Source organism: Leopardus geoffroyi, chromosome B2 (assembly GCF_018350155.1).
Source record: "Leopardus geoffroyi isolate Oge1 chromosome B2, O.geoffroyi_Oge1_pat1.0, whole genome shotgun sequence".
Taxonomy (NCBI): Eukaryota; Metazoa; Chordata; class Mammalia; order Carnivora; family Felidae; genus Leopardus; species Leopardus geoffroyi.
The window spans coordinates 16,397,158-16,406,326 of record NC_059332.1 but is presented as its reverse complement, the minus strand read 5'-3'; the positions used below and the strand labels follow the sequence as shown (position 1 = coordinate 16,406,326).

The 9,169-nt window shown below is 37.5% G+C and overlaps 1 long non-coding RNA gene across 1 annotated transcript; it reads right to left on the bottom strand.

The window, feature by feature from the left end:
- Positions 1-924: 924 nt before the first annotated feature.
- On the bottom strand, positions 925-3,903 carry LOC123609690. Its single transcript, XR_006717902.1, has 3 exons — positions 3,199-3,903; positions 2,253-2,336; positions 925-1,673 (listed from the first exon to the last, which is right to left on the bottom strand). It is a non-coding gene; the product is annotated as an uncharacterized LOC123609690 (long non-coding RNA).
- Positions 3,904-9,169: the final 5,266 nt, after the last annotated feature.

Genomic DNA, 9,169 nt, shown 5'->3' with positions numbered 1-9,169 from the left:
CTATGGAGAAAGTAAAAAGACCCATGGTTGCCAGGAATGAGGAAGGAGGTAGGGATGAATAGCAGAGCACAGAGGATTTTTAGGGCAGTGAAACTCTTCTGTATCATACTATAATGGTGGATATAGGTCATTACATATTTGCCAAAGCCTATAGAATATACAACACCAAAAGTGAACCGTAAACTATGGACTTTGGGTGATGATGATATGTCAGTGCAGCTCCACGAATAACAACAAGCATACCACTCTTGTGGGGCCATTGATAATGGAGGAGGCTATACAGGTGTGGAATAAATATACGGGAAATCTCTCTACCTTCTACTCAATTTTGCGGTGAATCTAAAACAGCTATAAAAATAAAGTGTATTTGTAAAAAAAAAAAAAGGTAAATATATTATAAGATAGATGGCAAAGTTGCTTGGATTTTAAGAATGGAACCTTAGACAAGTGGAATGTTGGCCTTCTGTAGGCTGCTTTGGATTATATCCCTTGATCCTGAGTAAATAGTATACTTTTCTTTCCATTTGGGATAACTTAATGGGGAAATTGAATGATTCTGTTAGCTGACAAAGAATTACTGAAGGCAGGGTAAGAACTTGATGCTCTCAAAAGATACCTCCATCAAGAATATGGAAGAAATTGTTAATAAAGGAAAGGTGGTAGATGTTTGAATTAATCCAACAGATATTAAAGATGCTTCAAAGCCTTACTAACTAAGCATTTAAAAAACTAGAACAAGAATAAAGAAACACTCCATTTCTGAGAGTAGTTGTTCCAGAAATAGATGCTGATATATACCTAAAAACCCAATACAGAACTAAGAAGGTGTTACCAATCAATGGCTGAAGGGGAGGATTTAGGGCATGTCAGGGGAAAATGGACTCTTTAGAAAAAAGGTAACTCCTAGCCTCACCTTGCATTATATGCTCAAGTAAATTCCAGATAGGTGGGATAAACATAAAAATGAAATCATAAGACACTTGAAGGGAAAGGGATTTCTAAATATGAAAGCCTTAGGACTCACCAGGGAAAAATAATGAACGGATGTATCTAAGCAAGTACTGAATCTTTGTGTAACACAATAAAAATTTTAAAACAAACCTCAAATACTCCTGGATAGCATCCATCATGTACCAGCTATTTGCCAAACACCATGCTTGGAGCTTCGTCTTAATTACTTATCCTTAATCCTCACAAAAACCACCAAGGGCTCCGTATTACTACCTCCAAACCGAGACTATAAGAGATTATATCAGTAGTTTGCAATTCTGGATGCACTCTGAATTATATAGAGGGCTTTACAAAACCCCATGTGCAGCCTCCATCCAAGCACAATGTAATTAGAATCCCTGAGTGGCAACTGGACATTCAGTGCTTTGCCCAAAGTTACCCAGTAAACACAGAGCAGAGGTCTTACTGCCTCTTAAACGTCTGAATGTTTTCTACACTGCCTAGAAGGATTTCTTTAAAATATAAACAGCTGCTTAGTTCTCAAAGTTTGTAAAACCTAAATAAAGGCTTAATTTAAAGCAGAAAAAAATTTATATATGAAGACATATTTGTTGACCCATCTGCAACATAGACTTCATAACTGTGTTCTGGGGTATTGGTTAAAAAAAAACCCCATAGGGTTGGAATGGTCGATCCCGCGAGAGCTCCTTCAAAGCTGTGTGCTAAAGGAAAGAAGAGAAAGTGTAGGATGATTAGGGGAAGGACAGCATTTTGATGGTCTGATAATTCTGAAACGATTGGCAATGCATACACAATGTGTAAGATGTCTGCATGCACCTACTTTCTTTGGCTTATTATTGCCATTGTAACTTCTCCATCAAGCGAGACAAGACAATGTGCATGAACAATTTCATTGCATCATTTTTAAGAGAACAGGTTTTGAAAACAAATTACCTAATATAGTCCCCAAGTACACCCTTTATAGCTCTGTAATTTTAACTTAGTTACTTAACTTCCTTATGACTCAGTTTCCCCAACTATAAAATAATAATAATAATAATAATAATAATCATAGTGTCATCTTAAAGCTGCATAACAAATAACATGAAATATGATCTTTCTAAAGATCTTCTTAAGATCTTTTATGGTTTTTCTGCGTAGGAATGCAGGAGCAGCTTGGATTGGCATTTCCAGCTCAGGGTTTCTCTAAGCTAGGGCTGCAGTCATCCGAAGGCTCGATTAGGACTAGAGGATCCACTTCCAAGGTGGTTTGCTCACATGCATGACAAAATGGTGCTTACCCTTGGCAGGAAGTTTTGCTTTCGGTCCTCAGAGTCCTCTTTACTGGACTGCTTGAGAATCCATATGGCACACCATCTCACTTCCTTCAAAGAAAGTCACCCAAGAGACCAAATGAAACTTGCAATGCATTTTATGACTTAGACTTGAGGTCATACACCATCACTACTGCTGTATTTCATTGGTCATAAAGATCAACCCTGATTCCATGTGGGAGGAGACTACACCCTGGTACCAGGGAGCAAGGATCACTTGGAACCATTTTGGAGGTAGCTACTAAAAGTAACTAGTTTATAGGCTCATTGCAAAAAAAATACACACACACACACACACACACACACACACATTTATTACAGAGCTTAGACCAGTAACTTAGAGCACACTTAGAACTTAGGCCAAGGAATAATATATTGTATGTATGTATATACATGCGTTGCATTTAGAACAGAGCTTACACCATAGTTAATATTATATAAGTGAATCAGAAGTTCTGAGGCGGGTCCGGGCAGTAGTATTAGTAGCTTAAAACTCACCTCGGGTGGTTCTAATATGCAGCTAGTTTTGAGTTTCATGATCGTATTCCAATAATTCGCTTCATTATGATAATCAAAACTGAAGCCCCAGCCGAGAGGCGTTCTACTACAGCTGCACAGTGGAATCATCTGGAGAGCTTTAACAAATCTAGATATCCAAACTGCATAGTGGTCCACTTATACCAGAATCTCTGGGGCATGGGACCCAGGCATCAGCATTTTTTTTAAGCTTCCTAGGCCATTCCAATGCAGAGTCAAGTATGGAGACGACGGAGACCCATGACTCCAATTATTTAACTTAGATGATTATATTCCAGTCTCCCCGTTTACTCTCTGAGCTGAGCTCTAACTCGGCATTTAAATCCCGGAGACCTAATTTCACTTGTTGAAAACAAAGAGAAGACCTTTGACTCACCCTAACGTGCTGAAGATGGGTGGGAATGCACAGCATGGCGCCAGTTGTTCTCTGTCTGTAACTCTGTGTGTCTGGAGGATTTGAGTCTCCAGCATGTCAGCCAGGCTCCTTTGGCCAGAATTCGCCTTCACTCAAGTAGAAACCTCCCAGGCATGTGATTGCCGGGCCAGGAAAATGTCACCCATTGCCAGAGAAAAACCAGCCTTCCACAAAATTAGAGTGAATGGCACATGAAACCAATTAAGCCAAAGTGGTTGGAGACGCATCAGAAGCATTGTGAGATGGCCATTCTGGAAACAATGCCTACAAGATGCACCTGGTAATGTTTATAGGCGCTGTTCAGGCACAGAACACGCCTCAAATTCAAGAACATGGAGCTGCCTATTTTCTGCTCTCCGAGTCTGCTTTTGTAAACGAGCGCTAGCATGGCGTAGAAAGCAATCAATTACCATTTGGGGAAGACAAGTGTTAGAGTGCAAATGGCAGCTCTCTTTGGGCCGGAAGAACACCAGGTGAATGGCAATTTCTAGTGAATGATGCCATCAAACTAGATACAGAACTTGCATTCTGGAAAAATCAACCCTTTGTGCAAATATTTGGGATTGAGGGAAGCTCTTAACAAACTTTGCCCATAGCTCTCTCCCCACATTTAAACCTATGTTTGTTTTAAGTAAAGCTTAATCCTTGTGTTTCTGATTCCTTTACACATAACTCATCAGAGTCTTTAGTTTGAAAAAAAAAAAAATCAAACAACTTCTTAATGTCCTACATGACTTTGCTTTCTGGCCTTTTAAAGCATTTTCCCCTTCTTTGACAAGGGGCTCAAATAGCATGTTTGCAAATTTAGAGCCCACTCAACTGTTGTGAATGCAGAATTTTGCCACTGTTCGGGATTTGAATTTCTCCACATTTGCCAAAAATGTGACTTCCTGTTTGTTTTTCATATCCAAATCCCCTTTTAAAATTAAGTTTGAGACTCTCAATGAACTCTCAATACAGTGGATTTGCCCGACTGTAGATTCTTTTTCTCTCCCTAGTGTGGAGCATATTGATGCATTCATATTACAATCTTTCTGACCCTTGGGAACAATTTTTATTTGTGTTGCCTAGTAATATAAGAAAAATATTTTAACTTTTGATAGAACTTCTTATCAAGGATCTTAAAGCTGGCTTTCAAACAGCTTGTAAACATGGGCACAGAGCTATGACAACATTAGTCTCCAAATACCCCCATGATGAATGCAGCTCTTGATTTGGAGTAATGAGAAAATGAGAAGTAAGAATGTAAAAGAAGGACTGTATGGATGGAAAGGAAGCTAAATGGACCATTTGGATCCCAATAATTATTTTCTCATACATCACCTAAGAAAACTAGTTATTTCTGTTTTTAAATTCTTAAGAAACTACTGGGTATTTACCCAAAGAAAATGAAAACCCTAATTTGAAAATATATATGCATATTTATGTTTATTGTAGTATTATTTACAATAACCAAGATATGAAAGCAACCCAAATGTCCACTATATATAATGGATTATATATATATAACGGACATTATATATATATATATATATATATATATATATATATAAAATGGACATTATATATATATGTAATGGAATATTACTTAGTCAATAAAGAATGAAAGCTTGCCATTTATGACAACATGAATGGACTTAGAAGGTATTATGACTAATGAAATAAGTCAGAGAAAGACAAATACCATATGATTTCACTTACATGTGGAATCTAAGAAATAAAACAAATGAATGAGCAAACACAAAAACCAGACTCGTAAATACAGAGAACAAATTCGTGGTTGCCAGGGTGGAGAGGAGTGGAGGTGATGAGTGAAGTAGATATAGGGGATTAAGAGATATAGACTTCTAGTTATAAGATAAGTAAGCCACTGAATGAAAAGGAATAGGAATACAGTCCTGTATTCCCTGCATAGGGAATACAGTCAGTAATATTGTAATAATTCTTTATGATGGCAGCTAATGACTACATTTGTGGAGAGCATTGAGTAACGTATAGAGCTATAGGGTCAATATGTTGTACACCTGAAAACTCATATAACATTATATGTCAATTATATTTCAATAAGAAAGAAAGAAAGAAAGAAAGAAAGAAAGAAAGAAAGAGAAAAAAGGAAGGAAGGAAGGGAAGAAGGAAGGAAAGAAGGAAGGAAGGAAGGAAGGAAGGAAGGAAGGAAGGAAGCAAGGGAGGGACGAAGAGGAGGAGGGAAGAGGAGGGAAAGGAAAGGATGGGAGGGAGGTAAGGAGGGAGGGAGGGAGAAAGAGAGGGAGAAAAGAAAGAAGCAAGCCTAGGTAAGTGTCTCTGTTTCATAACCTGTTTCATAGAATGAGAGGAAATGAGAACTGACCATGTTAATCAGATTAAGCCAAAGTTGGGTTTAAATAATGCAGATCACCTAATAAAAATGAAATAAATGTTAGTCAGCTACTCAGACATATTTATATCTGCATAATACTGTATGCTCTGTGGTTTGGAATATCTTTCTTTTTCTTTATTACAATTTTAAATTATAGATGCTTGGTTCAGGCAATCAGAAACGGGGAAGAAATAAAGCTCAAGAAAATTGTAATCAACTATTGCAAAGAAACTGAGATAGATATTGTTTTCATAGATGCTGTAAACTGATATCTAATTTAACCCCCAGGTGAGTTAGTTGGTCAACTCCATCTTTTATGGTGACTGTTACTTGGTAACGTGGAACATTTGTACAGGAAATGAAAGTCATAGTTCTTGCCCTTGAGGAACTTACAATTAGAAGAGTTTATAAAATTTCACTATCAAATATCAAGTGCAAAAATAAAGGATTAAGCTACAGCAATGAAGATGTTCAAGCAACGCAGTCCTTGGGGAGGTGAGGAGGACAGAATATCAACAGAGACACTTGAGTGACCAGATCTAGGAGACGTACCACGCTTTGACTGCCAGGACACCAACAGTAAGTATGGTTTTCCACACAATAAAAATTCATTTTTGAAAAAAACAATCATCTAAGTCATTCTATTTTATACACATGGTCTCAAGTTTGATATTTAAAGAGAGGACAAAATTGAATATTGCAGTGGAAAAGAACATACCTTAATAATTACTACTGGCAGTTTGAGTCTATTTTCTGTAACAATATCCATATAACCAACTGGGTCAAAGCATGTGTTATTATAGTAATCAATTTTTAAGTGAATATCATGAAGACCATTCTTCAAACTGGTTATATATTTGATTTAATGTATAGGCACATTTTCTTATTTTATTTTATTATATTTTGAGTGTGCAGACATTTTATCTGAGGGCTGGACCCTTAAAATGCCAGTGGTTAATGTAAACTGCACTTGCCTCTTGAAGATTATACCACCTTTTTTTATTAATCAGGAAAAAAAAATTAGACATTTTCGAGGGAAGCTTTGAATTTGTTTTCTTTGGGTGGCTAACCTTCATTCAGTAATTCAGTTTGTCTCTCAGTCTCTTTCTTTCTTTTTTCTTTCCCTTTCTTTCTTTCTTTCTTTCTTCTTTCTTTCCTGCTTTCTTACTTTCTTCTTTCTTTCCTTCTTTCTTTCCTTCTTTCTTACTTTCTTTCTTTCATTTTCTTTCTGTCTTTCCTTCTTTCTTACCTTTTTTCTTTCTTTCATTTTTTCTTTTCTTTCTTTCATTTTCTTTCTTTCTTTCTTTCATTTTCTTTTTTCTTTTCTTTTTTTCATTTTCTTTCTTTCTTTTCTTTCTTTAATTTTCTTTCTTTCTTTCTTCCTTTCCTTTTTCTTTCTTTCTTTCTTTCTTTTTTCTTTCATTTTCTTTCTTTCCTTCTTTCTTACCTTCTTTCTTTCTTTCATTTTCTTTCTTTCTTTCATTCTTTCTTACCTTCTTTCTTTCCTTCTTTCTTACTTTCTTTCTTTCTCTTTCTTTCATTTTCTTTCTTTCTTTTCTTTCTTTCATTTTCTTTCTTTCATTTTCTTTCTTCTTTCTTTCTTTCTTTCTTTCTTTCTTTCTTTCTTTCTTTCTTTCTGTCTGTCTTTTGCAAAATACAGTTATCATTACTTCCCAGAAAAGAAGTGAGGGAATGAGTCAAGGGTGAATGCTTGAAAAGGACATTTGGACTCCATAGTTATAAAAACCATCATTCCTGGGTTTCTGAGAAAATAGCAGAGTAGTGAGCATGAGGCATCTGATTCCCCACCTAGACAAAAATTGTACTGGTAGAGTCTGCCTGATGTAACTATTTTGGACCTCTGGCGTCTATTGAAGGGTTGCAACTTTCAGGGGGAAGACTTGGAGGCTACATGTGGTTAATTATGATCAATTTCAGCTCTTAGCTCAGTAGCTGCTACCCCTCCCCCCACTTCTAGCTCCATATTAGGCAGTTGTGTGTGTAATCTCGGCAGCAGCTAACATACAGCTTGTAGGAGCCAGGGGGGGTATACTAATCAGGCTTATCCAGAAAAAAAGAACTAATCATCAAATTTTCAGACGACACAGAGAGACAAACGACAGCAGGAAGAGAAAAGTGATTTCCTCTCTACAAGCGATCCTCAATAAGACTACCGGCAGATTTCTCAACAGAAACTTGGGAGGCCAGAAGGAAGTGAGCAGATATATTCAAAGTGCTAAAAGGAAAAACAAACAGACAAAAACCTCTCAACCAAGAATCCTGTACTTGGCAAAAGTGTCCTTCAAAAATGAAGACGGGGTGCCTATGTGGCTCAGTAGGTTGAGCATATGACTCTTGATTGTGGCTGAGGTCACGACGCCAGGGCTGTGGGATCGAGCCCCACACTGGCTCCACCCTGAGTGTGGGGCCTATTTAAAATTCTCTCTCTCTTTCTCTCTCCCTGTCCCTTTGCCCCTCTCTCCCATTCGTGTGCACTCTCTCTCTCTCTCTAAAATAAAAAAAAAATGAAGGAGAAAATAAGACATTCCCAGGTAACCCAAAGTTGAGGGAGTTTGTTATCCCTGAACATCCCTGCAAGAAATTCTTGAGGGAATCCTTCCAGTTAGGATTAAGGTAACCCAGAGCCATATGAAGAAATAAAGATCTAACTAAAAGTCAATATATAGGCACTTATAAAAGGTCATACTATTGCAACAATAATTTATAACTCCACTTTTTTGCTTCTGCATTATTTAAGAGACTAATACATTTAAAAAAAATTATTAGTGTGGGTGTGGTAGGGTCCCCTCCCTAAGGAAAGAAAAAACCTCAAGGCAACCTGGCTATAGGCATATGTGAAAACATCCCTCACAACCTTGTAACATGAGACCACTTAATCAGACTGCATGTTTGTGTGTTACCATATATGGGAGACAAAGAAGTAAAAAAATATATAAAAAACTGCCATGTGGCATTCGGGGCTCAGTTCTTTGGGTACTGAACCCAACTGAGCAGTGCCGGCAGGAATAAAGTTGCTTCCTGGAAAGAAAAGCCTCAGTGTCACGACTCTCTGTGTGAGAACCCTGCTACATGGGGCACCTGGGTGGCTCAGTCAGTTGAGTGTCTGACTTTGGCTCAGGTCATGATCTCACTGTGCATGGGTTCTAGCCTAGCATCAGGCTCTCTCCTATCAGCTCAGAGCCCACTTCAGATCCTCTGTCTCCCTCCCCCCTGTCCCTGCCCCGTTCACACATTCTCTCAAAAATAAATAAACATGTAAAAAATTATTAGTGTGGAAGTGTTATCGTCACTTTGGTTTGTAACTGTGCATGTTGTCTTCTACATAATTTAAGAGATCAGTGGATTTAAAAGAATTATTAATTTATGTTTTGGGGTGCACAATGTGTAAAGAGGTAATTCTGTGACAACGAAAAGAGGGAGATAAAGCTGTCAAGGAGCAAAGTTTTTGTGTTTTATTGAAATTAAGCTGATATAAATGCAAACTAGAGTGCTGGTAACGTGAGATTGGCCATGGTAACCACAAAGAAAATAGCTATAAAATACACACAAAAGAAA